This window comes from Lethenteron reissneri, chromosome 20 (assembly GCF_015708825.2).
Source record: "Lethenteron reissneri isolate LAM-NWPU_2019-01 chromosome 20, ASM1570882v1, whole genome shotgun sequence".
NCBI lineage: Eukaryota > Metazoa > Chordata > Hyperoartia > Petromyzontiformes > Petromyzontidae > Lethenteron > Lethenteron reissneri.
In genome coordinates, this window is record NC_083798.1 from 14,335,687 (window position 1) to 14,355,890 (window position 20,204).

The 20,204-nt window shown below is 47.5% G+C and overlaps 1 long non-coding RNA gene across 2 annotated transcripts in view; it reads left to right on the top strand.

The window, feature by feature from the left end:
- LOC133344826 (uncharacterized) overlaps positions 1-20,204 on the top strand; it is a 52,362-nt gene that overhangs the window by 22,382 nt on the left and 9,776 nt on the right. The gene's annotated exons all lie outside the window — the stretch shown is intronic.

The following is a 20,204-nucleotide window of genomic DNA, read 5'->3' on the forward strand; positions in this document are numbered from 1 at the left end:
GCGGGGCGATTTGCCCCGTGATTGGGAAACATAGAGACGACCCTCGCCAACAGCACGCGGGTCGGAACCGGGACACACAAAGACAAAGATCCCCCGTATAGCCTCGACATACTGGTGGGGCAAGTACTGTTAGCGATTAGCACCTACGAAGGCCGGCACGGCACACTAGAAGGTGGATGGCCAATCACCACGCTTGGCCGCCTTTGTCTCTTTATTGGCCATGTCTATACATCACAGCAGGTACTCATTTGAGGCTGAGTCGACCTAGGGGAAGCCCAGGACCGGTTCAGATAATCGTCACCGGTCTTGGCCGTGAGAGGGAATCACGCACACTTACATATGGACACACGCACACACGCACACGTACACGCACACACATACACACGCACACGTATACTCACGTACACGCTCACACGTACACGCACACACATAACGGTAATTTGCTGAACTGTTTAAAAAAAATCATATTCACGCGTAAGACGTCGAATTAATGAGGTCGTCAGAATGGAGTTGACCTCGTTAGGATACACTCGTCAACAAATCGGTCAATGACGAAGGATCATTGCTCGAAACGTTCGCCGCTTATATATTTTTTTCATTGTAAGGCCACGCAGTGTTGTTATTTGGCGACTGTGTTTCAGTTGTTGTTGTTGTTTGTGCACCACTTCCAACGCCGCAGCAGCAGCAGCATCGCCAGATCATGTGTTCAGTATCAACGTGAATAGCAGAAATATAAATATACAGTCGCGCGTGTGGCTGAGCCAGTGTCACTGTTCATAATAATCATAAATCTTGCATATATTTTTTTTCAATCCGGGAAGGGGGGGGGGGGCAGCGGTTAGCACACTACGAACCCAGCCACCCGAATTCGATTCTAAGTCTCGGTTAACATCAGTGGCGAGTGATGTTATCTGAGGCGGGCCTGGTTTCGCTGAAACCACAAACGCTGCACTAAACCTCCTCTGTTGACCAGCGTGGTGAAGTATGGTCAAACAAGTCCTCCCCCTGCCCAACGTGGTGTGGGGGAAAGCCTGCATATTGATGCATATCTGTAGATTATAGGCTATAGTTTGTATGTGAAATAGTTGCCTTGAATCAGCTGAAATTCTACCCACGAATTCCCATCGCGACGAATGCGTCACAAGCTTTGATTTATGTTAATGTTTTAAAATAGTACATATTCGTATTGTGTTCTATTTTTTAAACGCATTAATCACAAGGAATGCAAACAATGCGATGTCAATCACAGACCACTTTATTTCCACAATTAGAATGTTGAGAAACGACCAACACAATATCTTATTACATAACAAATCCGCGCGTGTGTGTGTATATATATTTAAAAAATGTGGCAATCTGACAGTCATCTCAAGTCAGTCAGCCCTGTTCCGTGACCACCTGCACCTAGCCTGGCACAGCAGTCAGCCCATGGCACCTGGGTCTGTCCCGTGACCTCCTGGCAGCATCGAGCCGACGGCACTTCACGTTACGCATTTACGGCCTCAAAGTGAACCGAGCCTGGCACGGACGCCGTGGTGACGTCAAACGGCGGTTGTTGTTCTGATCATACCCACGTGTTGGTGCGGGCATTTTAGTGTGATCCTCTTATTGGGGTTTCTCCAGGCAGTGTTGTTCTCCTGTTATATATATAAAAAAAAAACTTTAAATAATTCGGACAAATATTGCCCCAATGTGTGATCGCTTCGCAAGAAAAAACAAAGCCGAGTCCTCGGCCTCATCAACGGTGAGCGAAACATTTGTGGATAAATATTACAATGAGCGTGAACGCACGAAATTCCGGTGACTCACAGGCAACGCAACATTGCAGTCGGATTGCAAAGTAAAATTACGGACGCTCACAAAACAACAGAGTGGCAAATGGGCGAATATATAAATACGTATGTGGAGTTGCCAATTAATCGGGATGGACTGTAGGCACGTGCATACATGTATGTTGAACTTCTTTCGCACCGTACGACGAGCAGCAGTTGGTACCTGCTGCCTCAGAGTCTCATTGTCGATAGCAGCAGCAGTGCCTGCTGTATGTCATCACCAGAGCCTCATGGTCGACAGCAGCGAGCAGCAATGAGGCGCTGGTGATGACATACGATCGGCGCGCACAGGCTGTAGTAGTGATGCTCGCTCTCTTTGCAATAAAGGACTTGGCGAGCGAGTGTTTTAAACAACTATAAAAGAAAAGCCTCGTTTATTGCAGCAATAAAAGACCATGCGCTCCAGTCATTCCACACCCAACCTACCCCCCCCACCCACCGCTCCCTCCATCAACCACCCGTCCCACCATTCCACACATTACTGCAGACACTCTCTGATGTGGCAATGGTCGGTTGTATGTGCTTGAAGGACGTGGCTACGCGTTTTGGCCCAATGGCAGAATTAGCCAAATTGCCCCAAACTGCGCCTGTTCGGTACATTCAAGGGCCGTTATGAAACAATAAAGTTACGAGACTCCGCGAGACACTATACTGGGGTAAACAGGCGTCATAAGTAAGGCAATAATTTACATTTGCTGTACGGGAAATGTGTGATTATTGACGAATGTGTGTTTTGGTTTGTTGTGCACTGATGATACCCAGCGGCAACGCGCCATCACCAAACGCCATTTTGTTTACCTATGCGCACGTGTCGGATTTTTATTTATTTAAAAAACACGACCTCAGACAATGTTTCGCTGTGTTCGTGTGTGCAATGCTTTTTTTTACATTTAAAGTGATTTTAAACGACAAAAAATATGAATTATATTCTTGCGGATGGCAATATGTTGAGGAGCTCGATGACGAGAAGGCTTCAGGAGAGAGTTCGTGTAGATTTGCTGCCCTGTTGAAGGAGAGCAGGCTGCAATTTGTTTGCTATACGATCCGTGGTGTGGGTTGGATGGCCATAATCGCACTACCGTGGTTTGCCTTTCATTTTATTCCTATGTGTCTCGATTTATCTCTATGTGTCTCTATGCATCTCTATGCATCTCTACGAGTCTCTGTGGGTTTGCTATACGACCCATAGTTTGTGTTGCATGGCCACAATCGCCCTACCGTGGGGGTGTGTTTAATGTTCCGCTTGTAAGAATTGATAGCCTGTGGTTGTTGATGGCAATAATTTACTGTGGTGGCGAGCTCGCTATTTCGCCCGCTAACATAGCCAGGTGTAAGTTCTCATACTAGGAACGGGGGGAACTTGAGAAAGCAAACGGCACAAATGGTAACAACAGCAACGCGGAATCACAGTGAAAACAAAGCAATTACATGCAGCGCTTGAAATGTATATTAATACAAGCCGCTGTAAGAAGCACACACACACACACAAAGACAACGTTTCACCGTATAGCTTTTAATATACTGTTCGGGCAAGTGCTGTTCGTGAGTAGCACCCATGAAGGCCGGCACGGCACACGAGGGAGTGGGTGCCCAACTCCATGCGCGGCCGCCTTTGTCTCCCCAGTAGCAATATTTTACTCACCGCACCAGTTATTCTATTTAATTCTGAGTCGACCTAGGGGAGGCCCAGGATTGGTTCAGATAATCGTCACCGCTGCGCCACACACAACCACAAACACACGCACACACGCACGTGTGTATATAATAGAGAAAGAACCGTGCATCAAAAAAGTAACATTTGCGTGACCTTCACCGCAGTGTTTCGCAGAAATAAATAAATAAAAGCACGACATAAGCGGAGTAAAGTGTGGCTTCAAGAGAACGATAATTACACGTTCAGGAACACGGGCACCAGCATTGCGTGATTTACTACGCGGCACAGCTCTGAAGTTGCTCGCATCGGGGTCATAATTCGCCATCGGCTCCTCCAATTGAATTTGTCTTTAACACGCACACCCCAGTGGGGGGCGGGAGGGGGGATAGAGGCGTTCATCCAGCAGTGGAGTGGCTCACCATGGCTGATGATGGTAGCCACAGCAAGCGAGACGCATTGAGCACACAGCACGGCATCGGCCTCCATAGCTTACAGTGGTCACTCATTGCCTAAAGGGTTGCCCAAGGAATGCTGTTTGCGTGGTGGCTGCGCGTTTGAATTGCTCGCCTGCTCTGTCTGTCTATGTCCGGTGTCTTGGTGTTCCTCGGTCGGCTCAGCAGTAAATGCCCTGGCGCGGTTTGTATGCGCATCGGCGTCCGGGCACGGTTATGATCACACAATCCCCTTAAAGGGTGCTCCTAACAGCGCTTTCCCCAACAGTCCGTGCAGGTGTACACGCGGGAGGATCGGTACTTTTGTGAGTGTACGCGTGTGCCTTTGCGTATATTGTGTGTACGTTTGTACGTGTGATTTCATGTCGTCGTGTGTATGCGCGCTTGCGAATGGCTCATCGCGCGTGATCACGTGATGTGTGTTTGCCACGCAGAGTTGGATTCCCATTCACGGCCAACACCGGAGACGATTTTGTGAAACCGGTCCTGAGGTTGCTCACCTAGGTCGACTCAGCCTAAAACGAGTACCTGGTGCGGTGTGTGCGGGACAAAGGCCGTCGAGCGTTGCACTGGCCACCCACCCCACCGCCATCGTGTGCCGTGCCGCCACTCGGAGGTGCTCGCTTGCAGCACTTGCCCCTAAACGTCTGTTGAGGCTGTGCGGGGAACCTTTGCCTTGTGTTGTAGCGTGGCGCAGTCGTTAACGCACTGCGATACGATCTCCACGGCCTGAGTTCGAACCTCGGCCGTGGATAACATCAGTGGAAAGTGGTTTCTTGCTTAGCCTGTCCCTGCCGCATGTCCGAGGTTGACTCAGATTGAAATGTGTAGAGCTGGTGGAGCTTGCGTGTGAAGCATCAGAACCCGGGGAAACAAAGGAGGCCGTGCGTGTTGCTTACAAAACCACCACCACCCTTAATAGATGCTCGCTAACAGCGTTCGTCATTACAATCTATATGGATGAACGATGCTTTTTTGGCGTCTGTATGTATTTGTGTGTAAGTGTGTTGATGTTATACACAATTATTGTGTTGCGTATATGTGTGCTAATAACAGTGCCTTTGGCATGTACGTGTACAAATTGTGTTCATGCACGTGTGAGTGCATATGTGTGTTGATTTGTGTATTTTCCTCTGTAGGTATGCGTGCGTATGTGACGGCCACACCATCCCATCCGCACCGTTCCTGCCTTAATAGGTGCTTGCTAACAGCACTTGCCCTAACAGTCTGTGAAAGGCTACATGGGGGATCTTTGTTTTGTGTGTCTGTGCTTCAGTGGCGTCGTAGATAGCGCGCTGCGTGTTCGATTCCCGTTCACAGCCAACAACAGTGACAAATATCTGAACCGGTCCTGGGCCTTTCCTAGGTTGACTCAGCCTTAACTGAGTACCTGGTGCGGTGTGTAAACATCAGCAATAGGGAACCAAAGAGGTTCTGGCCACCAAACCCCTTTGTGCGCCATACCGACCGTCATAAGTGCTTACTAAGAGCACTTGCCCCAGCAGTCTGTTAGGGCTATACGGGGGATCTTTGGCCTGTGTCTGTATACTTGTGCGCGTGTACGACACGAAGAAGCATCATCATCACACACACGATGCCGAATAGCCTCCGTCACCTTCCCACATTTTAATAAATTACCCGTTATAACGCCCTTCCTATCATCTTTTACCATGCAACTTTGACATTTGACCTTCAGTGATATAACGCGCAAACAACAACAACAATAACCAGGATGAAGGGGAGCTCGTGTTCTATGTCCAAGATCACCACCGGCATCACAGCAACAACAAATCCTCACTCAAATAAACCGCACATCAACCCACAATAAAAAATATATATAACTGCTCAACCCGAGCTGTAAATGCTCTGAAGCGTGCAGTGTCTTTGTACTGTTCGCCTCGTGGCGTTCTCTGTTCAGACACTGGTGAGACACGGCTGGTGTAAGACCAATCAGTTTCAAAAACAATGCATATCAGAGCATGTTTGTTTACATGTTTTTCCCACACGTAATATGTGGTTAATGCCTTGCAAAAAAGCCATCTAGTTGGGTATTTGAACGTCTTAACACCTCCTGTTTTATTGCCAGAAAGAATGGCATCTATGTTTATAATTTCATAATTTTGATACGGGGGAAAAAAACAAGGTCCCATCGATATATCAACAACAACAACAACACGAGTTGCAAACATTTTAAGCCGTCACCATCACCACCAACCAACACGTTCGTTCCGTGCCTTCGTTTTGCTCGCATTTTGGTAGGAATATCACAGTCGCGTGTAAACACCTCCACCCCCGCCCCCCCCCCTGTCCAGAGCCGAGGCTGTAATTTATAAAATGCAAGTAGCGATTTTTTTCTCTCTCTCTCTTCTGCCCCCGCATTGAAATACGATTTAAGCCGAGTCTGGGCCGTAGGCGCGGCTGACCCGACCGCAGCAGATCTGCCCAGAGCATTGTAATGAAGCCGTGATTTACGAGCGGAGCGCCTCCCTAGCCGGGTTCAAGTAAAGTTCAAGCTGGGGGCCCCCAGCAGCTTTTGTTTCGCTGAGAAAACGAGAAGGGGAGAAGCCTGCCTGGGCTGCATGTTGGAGCCTCTGCAAGTGTACACCGTGTATATACACACACACACGTGTACACGCGTGTACACGTGTGTGTGTGTGTGTGTACACGCGTGTGTGTGTACACATTCACGCGCACGACACACAGACGCGTCGCGCATTTTGCGCGTTGTGGAATTGTGTGTTCAGACTCGTGTACACACACGCGCACACAGTTGCACGCGTGCGTGCGCGTGTGTGTACACGAGTCTGAACACACACACGCGCACACACAGTTGCACGCGTGTGTGTGTTCAGACTCGTGTACACGCGCACACAGTTGCACGCGTGCGTATGTGTGTTCAGATTCGTGTACACACACGCGCACACAGTTGCACGTGTGTGTTTGTTCAGATTCGTGTACACACACACAACGTTGCACGTGTGTGTGTTCATATTCGTGTACACACAGTTGCACGTGTGTGTGTTCAGACTCGTGTACACGCGCAGACAGTTGCACGCGTGCGTGTGTATGTTCAGACTCGTGTACACACACGCACACACAGTTGCACGTGTGTGTGTTCAGATTCGTGTACACACACACAGTTGCACGCGTGTGTGTGTTCAGACTCGTGTACACACACAGTTGCACGTGTGTGTGTGTTCAGACTCGTGTACACACACGCGCACACACAGTTGCACGTGTGTGTGTGGATTATTATCACGCGCCACCGGTCGGGATGTGTTTTTAACCAGTTGTTAATTTATCGCACGTACACACGTGTATGTACACGTACGTTCACAATTTGCACGCACACACACACACACACGTAAACAAATACAAAGGCCCCCCGTGTATCCTACCGCAGGATGTCATCGAGCGCCTATTGAGAGCGAGGTCGGAATGGCGTAGAACGCGGCATATCCACAAGCAACTGCCCGTCCGCCTTTGTCTCCACAACTATTGATTTTTATTGTTATATACAGTACATACACCGCACCGGGTTTTTATTTAAGGCTGAGTCGACCTAGACATGATGAGCTCGGTGATCGTGCGCGCACACTGTTGCCCACGAGATGCGTCTCGCGTGTAGATATATCACGAAGTCGATTCGACGCGTGCTCTGTGTCTGCGTGTGGCATGGGCGCTGGACTGTTGCACACGCGATGTGCGTGTGTGTGGAGCACGTCGCGTCTCTGGCACGTAGCACGTGTTGGTATTGGATGCTTGGCGCAAGAATAGCGAGCTTTGAGAAGAATGCAGTTGTGTTTTTTTTGGGGGGGGGGGTCATGAAAGCGCCCATTGAATACGTTTCAGGTTGGATGAGCAATAACGCCACGATAAATTAGCCCTATCGATTTAGAATATAGGGTATATTTGGACGTCTATTTTTGGATCAATTGATGCTCGTGTCGTATTATGCACACGTATGAAATTCAAGTATGCGGCGATCATTTTTGTTAACGGGTACTAGACGATTAAGACGAGAATTATAGTGTGTTTGCAGGACACCTGCAAGTTAAATAAGCCAGCAAATCATACGCTTGCATCTATGTACGTGTGTACATGTTGTAACGTGTACACGCGCGTGTCTGTGTGTATATGCAAGCGTGTGGGTGTGTTTTTATATGTGTATGTCTGTTGTGTACGTGTGTGTGTAAGTGTGTACGTACCCCGGTGACCCGAGTTCGATTCCCTCTCACGACCAATGACAGTCTCGAATATTATCACCGGTCCTGGGCTTCCGATATGTCGACTCAGCCTTAAACGAATACGCGGGGCGGTGTGTAAATATCATATCTGGGGAGACAAAGGCGGCCGGGTGCGGTGTGGTCTGTGTCCGTTAAACATCGCTTCCCCAACAGTCTATATAGGCGGTAGGTAAGCTCCGTTTTTGTACAGTATACGCGTGTGCATGTATGTCTATGCGCATATGTATACACACATATACACAGAGATAATGTTTACAATGCCTGTATGTATGTGTCTGTGAATATATGCTTGCTGACAGCACTTGCCTCAAAAGCACGCCAAGGCTATACGAGGAGTCTTTGTCTTGTGAATACATACTGTAGGTGCACGCGATTGACGCATGCATATACACAATAACCTCTCCGGCAGGAGGTGTGTGTGCCCGCATGTGTGTACACATATGTGTGTGAGTATGTGTGGGAGTATATGTTTATCACTATGAAGCGATGTATGCGGTTGTGCTCGAATTAATATTATTATTCTATCTATGCCGCGCTGTTCATCAAGGATACCAAGCAGCAGACACTCACCGAACAAATAATGATATTATAAATTATTTTTTTATGATAGAATATTTAAAAACACGACCAGAGTTCACCTATTTCGCTATTATTGACGCGTGTATATGAAGTCGATTGATTTTTTTTGGGGGGGGTGGGGGGGTCGGGATGGGCGAGAATTGCGACTAATTTAAAGCTGTATATAAATTAAATTAGCACGCATTATATTCGGATAACGAGTGCTGTACGTGATAGGCGGATAACGCACGCGGTGTAGTTATTGCTATGTAGGGCATACCTTACAATATATTTGTTTGCAACAAAAAACATTTAAATTATAATTTAAATTATTATTATTTATTTCCTGCTGCTGCGTTAACAGTGGAGCACAAATAACAACAACACAACACATTTGTCAATAAAACCGTTGGCTTAAAAATAAAAAAAATATATAACAGTTAGAGAGGTCACCCCTCTGGCCTCTCCATATGCTCTAAAGAAGGCCTATTGTCCGAAACGTCGCCTATTATATTATTTATTTTTAAGGCAGTGTTATTGACGAATGTGTTGATTTTAATTTTTTTATTGAAAATAGCGGATAGACGAATAATATGCGTTCGTACGAGGAGCGGTGGCGCAGCGGTTAGCGCACTACGCTATCAGCTCTCCTGAGTTCAATTCCTGTCCACGGCTCACGTGAGTGACGAGCGGGATATCCAAAGCGATCCCGCTCACTCCCACCGCCCCCTCTCGCTTCACCCACGCGCACCGAGCGGCGGGGTGAAGTATGGTCAGAAACCCCCCGAGGGTCCGACACATCGGAAGGGGGCATCTTTCATCCTGAAGTGGATTGACAGGTGCCTGTAAATTATGAATACCGTAACCGTTCAGCCTGTCGACAAAAACACATTAAGACACTCACGTTATAATGGTAACCTCTATATATATGACGACAGTAATCTCCATAGGAGGCTGTTGCGTCAAATTGCAACACTAACCCCCTAAGCCTAACCCTATATAGCATTAGTCTTAGTGCTATAGGGTTAGCGGGCGATCGATACAAAGTACATTAGAATCCTATGGAGATCACTTCAATAGAACCCAGTGAAATGTGAAAGGAGGTTGGGATGATACATCTCCATGAAAGTGAACGACGTTCACTAAAGGCAAACATCATCATCAGCAGCAGCAGTAGCCAGGATCAATCCACTGCTGGATGAATGTCTCCCCCAAGACGTCTCTTCTTAATCACGACCTTGCGATGTAGTCGTCGTTCGAGCGGCTGCACACGAGCTGATTTCGTCGTTCCATCTCCGCGATGGTACCGCCTATCGGACTCGCACTCTCTCTCTCTTGCGGCGTTCCACTCCATAGTTAGGGGCGCCACGGTGTTAACTACCTCGCCTGGTATACAGGAAGTCGTGGGTTCCATCCCGACCCTGACGCCTGTTTATTTGAAGTTTGCGGTGTGTCTCTCTCCCCGTGGTCGCATTTATTCGTCTCTGGGTCCTCCTGTTATTCCCCTCCACATTTAGAATCAACATCGCGCGTTTCGAGTATTTAAATCCTATACATTTCCACATGACAATAAGCTACTTCGTAGAGCGATGGTTGGCAGCCAGGTCGCTTCTGAAAAACTAACTATATAGCTCAGTGGGCCTTAGCTGGTAAAATAAATTGTTTTAATTGAATTAGTACTCGACCACCGGCCAGAATCATCTCTTCTAGCGACGCGTCCGACACCCAGTCGACATCGCGCCTTTAACCTGCGAGTCTTCCTTTCATTTGACGCATCTCATTTAATATACCGAGTCAACAAGTCGTCACTTGCACGCACATTCCATGAATACAAATTGGGAACACATCTTCCGTGCGGCACAAGTTGGAGTGGCGTTTGTTAAAAATAATAATAATCACAATTCCCCGTCTCGCCAAGTAAAAGCGCGGCTCTGATTTGGCTGACGTTTGACTCTCACGAGAACCGTTTTGTTCGGATCTAAAATTATTAAAGGTCACGACTCTCGCCCCTACCCCTATCCCCCGCCACCACCACCCCCACCCTCCCCCCGCCCACGCCCCCGCCCCCTGACCCGCCGATCGCCCCAGCACCCATGGTAAGTCTGCAGACGAGAAATGTTCCATGTGCCACCGCTGCCGTTGTTTAGAATCAGAAAATAGATTTATACTTGAGGAATCCGATGTGCTATAAAGCTCTTTTTTCCACAGATGTCCAGTTTAGGGTATGCTGGCAATTATTATTTCTGCTGTCGTCCGAAGACACCCTTAACGTGAAAAAAAGATTTGACGACTGTATCCTTTAAACGATTAACAACACATCGTATTGCTAAAATATATACCGCAGATGTTGTATATTCTTACGCCCCTTTATCAACCCACTGCTGGATGAAGGCCGTGTGTTGGTCACCATCACCACGCCGCTGCAGTGGGTGGCCACGTTACCCCAGAGTGCGATGGGGCGACGGGTGGACCCAGCAACCGGTTCAGATGTCCAACTGAACCCCACCGATGTTAGCCGTGGCCGAATTTCGAACTCGCAGTGCAGCCCGGCGCTAACTGCCTCCCGCGTCACATCCACTCATTATACTTCCCCTTGTTGCCACGGCAACTAGGGAAACAGACACAGCGCTAGTCGTCTGTCAGAGTCAACAAAAAACATAATGGCAATCAAAGCAGTGTTCTATAGTCCAGGCGTCCATTAATTAGCGTTCCCAACCAGTTTTCATCGCAATAACAGCGCATTTGAAATGCAAGTCGTGAAAATTCGTTCGCGTTTGTGACCGTCAAATATCTCGTTTGTTAGGGTATTTGGCTGCTTTGAATGTCCACGTGATAAGCCGCATTGTTGGGCTATCATTTGTCGCTCCTGAAAAAAAAAACTCAATGGGTTTCACCTGCTAAAATTAAACATTATTTAGTTTTAGTATAGTTCATTTTGTTGTTAGTAATTTGCTCACATTTTCTATACTTTGTACCCATATCGTTGTTTTGTATTGTTTGTTGTTGTACCTTTCTGAGCCGCTTCTACTAGATACCCACGACAGAAGGCTTCGTAGCTTATCGGATTTCTCCAGGATAAATAGAAGATTATGATTTCTGAACATTCGTTAAGGATCCTGTTCTGTACTCGTTCTCTGCAATGTTGATGGCGTTGTCTTTCTTGTTGCTGTTGTTGTTGTGCTCACGTAGCACCACGGATCTCCCGTGTAAAATATCCGGGCCACTGGCTAAACTGTGGATCATCCGTGTAACGAATATAATTAAATTAAATTATCATTGTGCCGTTGTTATCAAGAATCGCATCGAATATAGCTTAATTGATGTGAGTTATACGTTAACATTTTGTGTTTTTTGTGCGTATTCCACTGTTGTTAAAACATATCCAGGTTCCCTCGCTTCATGCGGGTTCGGTTCGTGCGATTTCGCGCTGTAAATGCGGCACACCCATTGTTACACAAAATTCGCTAAATGCGGTTTGAATTCACTTATATGCGGCTATGCGGTCGGACGTGGGACAGGCAAATACACCACTGCCGCCCCACCCTATATCAACTTACATCTGTATCGTGAAAACCAAGTTGACCATATAAATCATTACTTAACGAGATCAGATGCAACTGAATAAAATGTGTATTTTAGAGACATCAATATAAAAACCCATCGGTATCATCATCATCATTAATCTATCCACTGCGGGATGAAGGAGGCCTCTTCAAGCCTTTGGCGAGCTCTCACGGTGCCGCTATTCGCCATTTTCATGTTGACCCCCTGCCGAGTCGCCCCTGTTAACGAGCTCCGTAGCTCGGTGGGTTTTACTCGTTGGAAAAATAAAACGTCTTGTAGTCCACCTGCACCGGGAGAACAAACCACCCAGGAAGATCGCAGTTCCTGCCCAACGCGAGGTTTTTTATTTTTACAAGTACACCCATCAACTGGACGGTACCCATATTCTTAGGTTTTTTCGGTAAAGTCACGTAGGTAAAACATTCCACCTGAAGACGGAAGCTTGTGTTGCCTCCGAAACGTCGTGATTTTTATTTTATTTTACTTTTATTAATTTTAATGTTTTACCTACGCGACTTTACCGAAAAAACCTTACGAATATGAATCCTTGCAGTCACGAAAGCTTCAAATCTAGAATGGACGGTACCCCAAACACCCAAACAACAACAACACGTAGTATTCTTGGTTCTTTCGGTAAAGTCACGTAGAAAGGAAAAATATAATAATAATACAAATATAAAACAATTAAAATTCTCACGACGTTTCGACTGCAACACAAGCAATCATCATCAGGTGTGAAATCCACAGCAAGAAAATTTGAAAAAAGTGGTTTACACTACCAATATTATTTTTCGTAATAAAGTTTTTTTGGGTAAGATCGCGATCTAACCCAAAAACCTTTACTATGAACAACAACAACGACACACAACAAAGATCGTCACGTGACAGCCCCTCTGTCACCGCGACGCGTCACCGTGACGCGTCGTGTCACGTGACGATCGAGGAGTCTGCACGCTCAGGTGACCCGTATTCTAGACCCGCCCCCCACCCTCCACCCACAGCGCCTCCCACACCCCTCCAACCCCCTCGCGGTCGCTCCGTGCTACTGAGCCCAAGTAAAAAAGGTCACGGCCATAACTCATTGCAAATGCCGATCGCGTCTGTAGCGGATCAGAGATACCGCCATTACGATGGCTCGCCCAGTAAATTACGCCGCGTGCCGGGCACCGCGCGGCCATAACGCGTAATGTTTATTAATGGCGTCCGCCTCTTCGACTATTAATTACACCTCGCCCGCGCTCATAATCCTCAAGATTACGTTGATTAACAGATCCGACGGTAATAGCCGTCACCAGTTTAAAAAAATGTGTATTCCATCCATTCTCAATCCACCGTTGGATGGATGGGCGCGGGTGGTGGGGGAGGGGGGGGGGAGTTGAGGGGGGGGGTTGACCATACTTCACCACGCTGGTCAAAGGGGGTTCGTAACGGAGGGTGGGGGGGGGGAAGTAGGACGTATGCCCGGTCCGATTCCGATAGCACCCGATGTTGATGTCAGTCGTGGCCGGTAGTCGAACTTGGGTCAACGGAGTTCAGAGCGCAACGCTCTAACTCCCGTGCCACCGCTCCGTCATAGGTACGAGTGTGATTGTGTAACGGATGTGCGTGCTGTTTGCTGCTGTTGTTATTGTTGTTGCCGCTGTCATTCTCCGTGTACGTGGGATACGATAGCCCCACGCTTTGTGAGGCTGCGTCAAATCAATTAGCCCCCCCCCCCCCCCATTACGCCGTAATTGTATTTCTAAGCAAGTGAATATCCTCTGGGATGTACTATCTCTCTCTCTCTTTACAAGATAGATTTTATTCGAGGTCAGCTATTTGATGGCTGTGTGCATTATATTGCACTGAGCATCCACGCACGCGCATTGCTATGGCCTCCTTATGTCAGTGCAGGATTAAGGGTGAGCATCATGCAAGTTTTTAATAGAACGTTGCAAGACAGCGGCGGTGTTTAGATGTCGGCGCGTGATCGTCACTGCAAGTGGAACCCGGGCGATCTGGGTCCGCCGCGGTTTATACAAAGACGAAGGTCCCCCCCCCCCACCCCCACCGTGGAGTCGAGACAGTCCGTGGTGGCAAGTGCTGTCAGCGAGCGCACTTGTAAAGGAGCGGCACGGCCATCTCCACACACCGGTCGCCTTTGTCTCCCTGGTGCTGACTTCACGCGCACTCTGCACATTCAGAGACTCATCGCCGATGTTAGCCCCGGCCGGGCATCGAACTCCCGACTTTGTAAGTTCACAGCACTAACCACTACGCTACCGCGTGTTCCACCCAGGGGTTGTTTGTTTATTACTACGTTAACAGTGCTGATTGTTGCTCACCGCTTGGCGATTTTTGGAACATTTGGGTCTGTTTACAGCAACTGTGTTAATGTATACACAGTATGTACAAACAAAGACAACTATTCCCCGTATAGTCTTCACAGACTGGTTGGGGCACGTGCTGTTAGCGAGCACATATGAAGGCCGGCACAGCGCATTTGTCTCCCTAGTGGCGATGTTTACACACCGCACCAGATTCTCATTTGAGACTAAATCCGCCTCGGGGAGGCCCAGGACTGGTTCAGATAATCGTCGCTGGTGTTGGTGGTGGCGGTGATCGGGAATCGAACTCGGGTAGTAGGGTTCGTAGTGCAAACGCGCTAACCCGTGCGCCACCGCCCCCCCCCCCCCCGAATGTGTGCACAGCCGATGAGATACGCGCACGTGGCGTCACGAGGCGGATGTCTCTCTCTCACACTTGAGAGAGAGAGAGGGAGGGAGACTTTGAGATCAAATAAAACGCTCCGCATGGCAGTGACGACCGGGAGATTTGGAAGCCGAACCCTTGCAGAGCAGAAGGAAGAGGGTTTATGGAGTGGTGGGGGGATTGTTGTTTTAATCTCTCTCTCTCTCCAGAGAGAGAGAATGTGTGACAGTGCGCGCGACTTACACTTCGGACATGTGTTTGGCGACGTGCCAAAGGCGCCGGGAAGCAGTCGCTTTGATGACCCCCTCGCCCTTACATGTGAATCGGAGAGGGGAGAAAAGTGCAAGTCAGCTAGCTCCTGTGAGTTCTGCTCGACCATGTGTTACAGTCTTCCCCGTCTCCGTATACAGTCTACAATTAAAATGTTCTTTTTTTTTTAGCAGCGCTAAAGTCGCAACGTGCAAAAATCGCTTCGTAAAGCGATCTCCGAGGGGCGCGCACTCTGCCGACAGAGCGCCGCAGAGGTCAAGGTGGGCCCGAGATGGGACATTAACAGGACGCTCACTCCCGTTTATTAGTTTTTTTAAAATGTCACACCGAACGTTATTGCGCCCGTGCCGTTTGCTTTACGAGTACAATTTCAAGGATTCGCGCAGCGATATTAGGTTAGCCAGTAACGAGCGAATCGCTGAACGATGTATTTATGTTTGTGTTAAAGTCATAATCGCATTATAGGCGCCGTGCGATTGAGATGAATGCACTGGCATTCGGAGCTCTCGCAGAAAGCAGTGCACCACCTTGCGTCAGAGAACAGCCTCAGAAGATGAAGCCACGGCACTACCGATGAACTACCTTTCATTGCCTGGCTGTCCACACGAGGGGTGGACCTTTAATTTACTCTGAAAAGCATCAAGCATCGCCAAAGAAAATGTTGACGTAATGGGTTTTGTTTTGTTTGCTATTTGTGCGAACCTTTACCAAAAGTCAACCGCGTCAAAGTGATGTCCTGCTCAAATTAGCATCAATGCGTTGGTGCTCATCTCAGGTTTACGGTCCCGAGCCCTTGGTGGAATTCCCCATTCCTATGGCGGGCGGGGGCTGGTGGGGGGGGTGGAATATATTCATAGGACAACCATTATTGGACTTTCTCATAAATTGGTAGTAATTGTATCGACACCGGTGAGATGATGGGTTGAGTTAACCCCCACCCCAAAACAACACTCGCAACCTTCCGATTAGCAGCCGCTCGCTCACCGGCTCTGTCCACGCGACCGGAGTCACACGTGCGTTTTAATAATAATAACAACTCTTACACCGCGGCAGCATTACAAATGTATATAATGTAACGGGTTTTTTTTCTTTCATCACGATGATTCTGCTCGTTTACCCACGCAGGAAGGCGTCACTCAGTCTTCGGGCTCTTTTTTTCTTTCTAGATTTGAAGCTTTCGTGACTGCAAGGATTCATACTCTTAGGTTTTTTTCGGTAAAGTCACGTAGGTAAAAAGTAAATAATAAATAATAATATAAAAAGAATATAAATAAAATAATAAATCACGACGTTTCGGAGGCAACACAAGCTTCCGTCTTCAGTTGAAACCGTCACAGCACAATTGCTGTATCTTCTTCTTCTTCTCACGCGGACCCTTTGAAGGGCCATTAAACGTCCCCTCCTCACTCGGCGGCCAACGAAAAAGCCGCCACGTGTTTGCGATCGGGAATTCGTCGTCACCCGCCCGCCAACGCACGACCCCTCGACTCTTGCGCACCCCCCCCCCCCCCCACCAGCAGCTCGCGACGTCGACAGTTGCTGTCACAACAGCGACGCGGCCTCGTGACGCTGCTGTGCTTAGGCCGGACAGCTGCTACAGGCAACAGCAGCAGCATGCTGTTAATCCTGCATAATGCACATGCATATGCAGTACTAATCACATTCCTGCATTTCCCATAAATATGCTAAATTCCTTTTGATATGCAAATTCCTTTGTCAATGCGCCCAGCTTATATATATGCTCCAAGCTCGTGTGCTGTTTCATTCAGACTCTGTCGCCTCGACGGACCTGGTTTTCACCTGAGGACGGCTGCTTGCGTTGTGGCCGAAACGTCGTGAGAATTGTTTTATTATGTTTTATTTTTATTATTTTATTACTTCCCTTCTACGTGACTTTACCGAAAGAACCAAGAAGAAGCAGCAGCAGCGTTATTAATGGTGCTATTTATCATCAGCAGCAGCAGCACCGGCAGCGGTTAACGTCTTCATCAGCAGCGTCAGTAGTTTCGTTTCATTTTGACATGGCTGCTTCAAAAAAACGTTAACACTTCGGAGAATTTGCAACAACACCTCGAGAAATGTGCCGCCTCCGGGCTCTGGAGACCACCTGGAGAAGATTCCAGGCCACGTGTTGACAACGATGGCGAACGAGTGGAGACTCTTTGACTTTTTAAAGCTATTAACATTACATTTGTCATCATGTTACCGTGTGTTGTCCGTTCATTTTCCATTAAAAACGACATTCTCATATGAGTGTTAACATTTTTTGAAGCACCCTGTATGTTTGTTTTTCAGTGATTGTTCGCCTTTCCTATACTGTGCACTCCTATCGTGTTTGTGAATTGTTTGTTGTGTTACAACGCTGTGACTCGCCCCTGCTGGACATCTGTGAAAAAGAGCTTTGTAGCTAATCGGATTCATCCAGGATACATAAATATTCTGAGCAGCAAAAGCATCAGCAGTAGCAACAACAGCAGCAGCATCGTTAGCAGTTGCAGCAGCATCACTAATATCAGCATCAGCATAGATAGCATCACCATCGTCAGCAGCATTGACAGCACCTGTAGCTGCAGTAGTACGTGTATCATCAGTAGCAGCAGTAACAACAGCAATATTTCGATTTAAAGCTTTCGTGACTGCAGGGATTCATCTTCTTGGTTTTTTCGGTAAAGTCACGTAGATGGGAAATAATAAAATAATTAAAATAAAACATAATAAAAAAATTCTCACGACGTTTCGGCCACAACGCAAGCAGCCGAAACTCGTCTGCTGAGGACGGCTGCTTGCGTTGTGGCCGAAACGTCGTGAGAATGATTTTATTATGTTTTATTTTTATTATTTTATTATTTCCCTTCTACGTGACTTTACCGAAAGAACCAAGAAGAGAAAAAACAGCAGCAATAGTTTAGCTCTATAGCAGCAGTCTTATCTGTAGCAGCAGGAGTATTGTCAGTAACGCCAGTGGTATTGTAATCAGCAGCAGCAATATTATCAGTAGCAGCAGTAATGGCAACGGTACCCATCAGCAGCAGGAGCAACAGCAGCAGCAGCGTCAGTGACACGCCAAACAGTAGCAGCAACAGCAGCAGCCATCATCATCATTCTGCCTGTCTCCAAAGAAACTCGTCTGCTCGTGTTCATCAACAGCCTCAATTTAAATGTAAATTAGAGTGATTACCCATTACGTGCAGTTGTTAATTAGTATACATGTGTGTGTATATATATATAGTTTAACACGTAGGCTTTCGCGACGAATATTATTCATAATAAAGGTTTCTGGGTTAGGTCTCTACAGAGACGTGGAGTTGTTCTTAGAGATTCGGAGGGGAGGTCGCAGTGGGTGGGGATCACGGGGGAACCGAACCAGCCACACAAAGACACGGATACCCCTTAACAGACTGTTGCGGCTAAGTGCTGTTAGCGAGCACCTATGAAGGCCGGCACGGCACACGAGGAGGCTGGGTGGTCAGCACCACGCACGCCCAGCCGAACTTTGTCTCCCTCGTGGCGATCTTTACACACAGCACCGGGTATACTCATTTGAGGCTGAGTCGAAGTAGGCGAGACCCAGGTAGGACCGGTTCTGTAAAGTTGTCACTGGTGTTGGTGGCCGTGAGCGGGAATCGAATTGGGAATGCCGGGTTCGTAGCACAAAGCGATAACCCACGAGTCGGCAACCAAAATATGAAGAGACACATTTTTTTCGAATTCTGTAAACAAAATGAAAAAAGACCTCAATATTTCAAGAGGCGCAATGCACTGTGGTGGTGAATACGAGACGGGTGGGTCCTTAACAAAGAACTGTCACGAAGCGATGCCTTGAAGAGCCGCACGCGGAGACACTGGTTTCCGACCCCCCCCCCCCCATCCTCTGCTAACCGCTACGCTACCGCTCCCCACGAACAACACGGAGACACGCGCAACACAACTTCAAATCAAGACCCGAACACAACTCGTGCTATCTCGATGTTGCGATGGGGGTTTTCTCGTTACGTGGTACAATTGATTATTGGCCTCAGAGGTCATTGAAGATGTTTTATTTCACAATGCAATTACGCGCGCGCTCATCTCTCTTCGTCAGCCATCATCTATCCACTGCTGGCTCCTACCCCCTTTTTTGAGACTCAGCGACGATTTTTCGTGGTATTGACCAGCCTTCCTTCTTCCCCGCAAAATGGAAATGATTATACTATGAGACCTCCTTTACCAGTGGCAAGAAATAGTGATAGATTTTTACTCTTTCAACTGGTACAAAAACTGACACCTTTATACAAGGGATCATGTTTGCAATAACCGCAACACAAGCAGTCAAAATGTAAACAAAAAGAAACAACTCTGATAATGATATGCACTGTCCTTGAAGTTGATTGGTCCACACCCGAGACAGCTTTTCTTAGAGCCTAGTCTCCATTGGTGTTGGACCAGATGATGCCAAAAGGCGTACAACTCAAAAACAGTGCACTATCAGAGTATTGAGAGCTTGCGTTGTGGTTATTGCAAACATGATCCCTTGTATAAAGGTGTCAGTGTCAGTTTTTGTACCAGTTGAAAGGGTAAAAACCTATTACTGGAAATGATTATGTTGACTAAATATTCGCATAAATTTGCCTCGCTATAAGTAAGTCAGAACGTATTTTAAAAAAAAAATATTCAAACTGAGCGAGGAGTCCAATAATCGATGAAAATGATAATCGACTACTTTTTTATGGTCGATTAATATCGGGCCTCCCGAAGACGGGAAACCCCCGACTAGGTACACCCAGTGTGACGCGTTCGATGCTGCCCATGACGTCACAAAGGCCCGCCCATCAACTCCCGTCCAGCGACACACGTGGGCGCAAAAAGATATCAGATTGTTCGGCAACTATTTTCGAATAATCGAGCCGATGATTGGGAGAGTAAATTAATCGGTCGCGCAACGGAAAACACCTGCTTT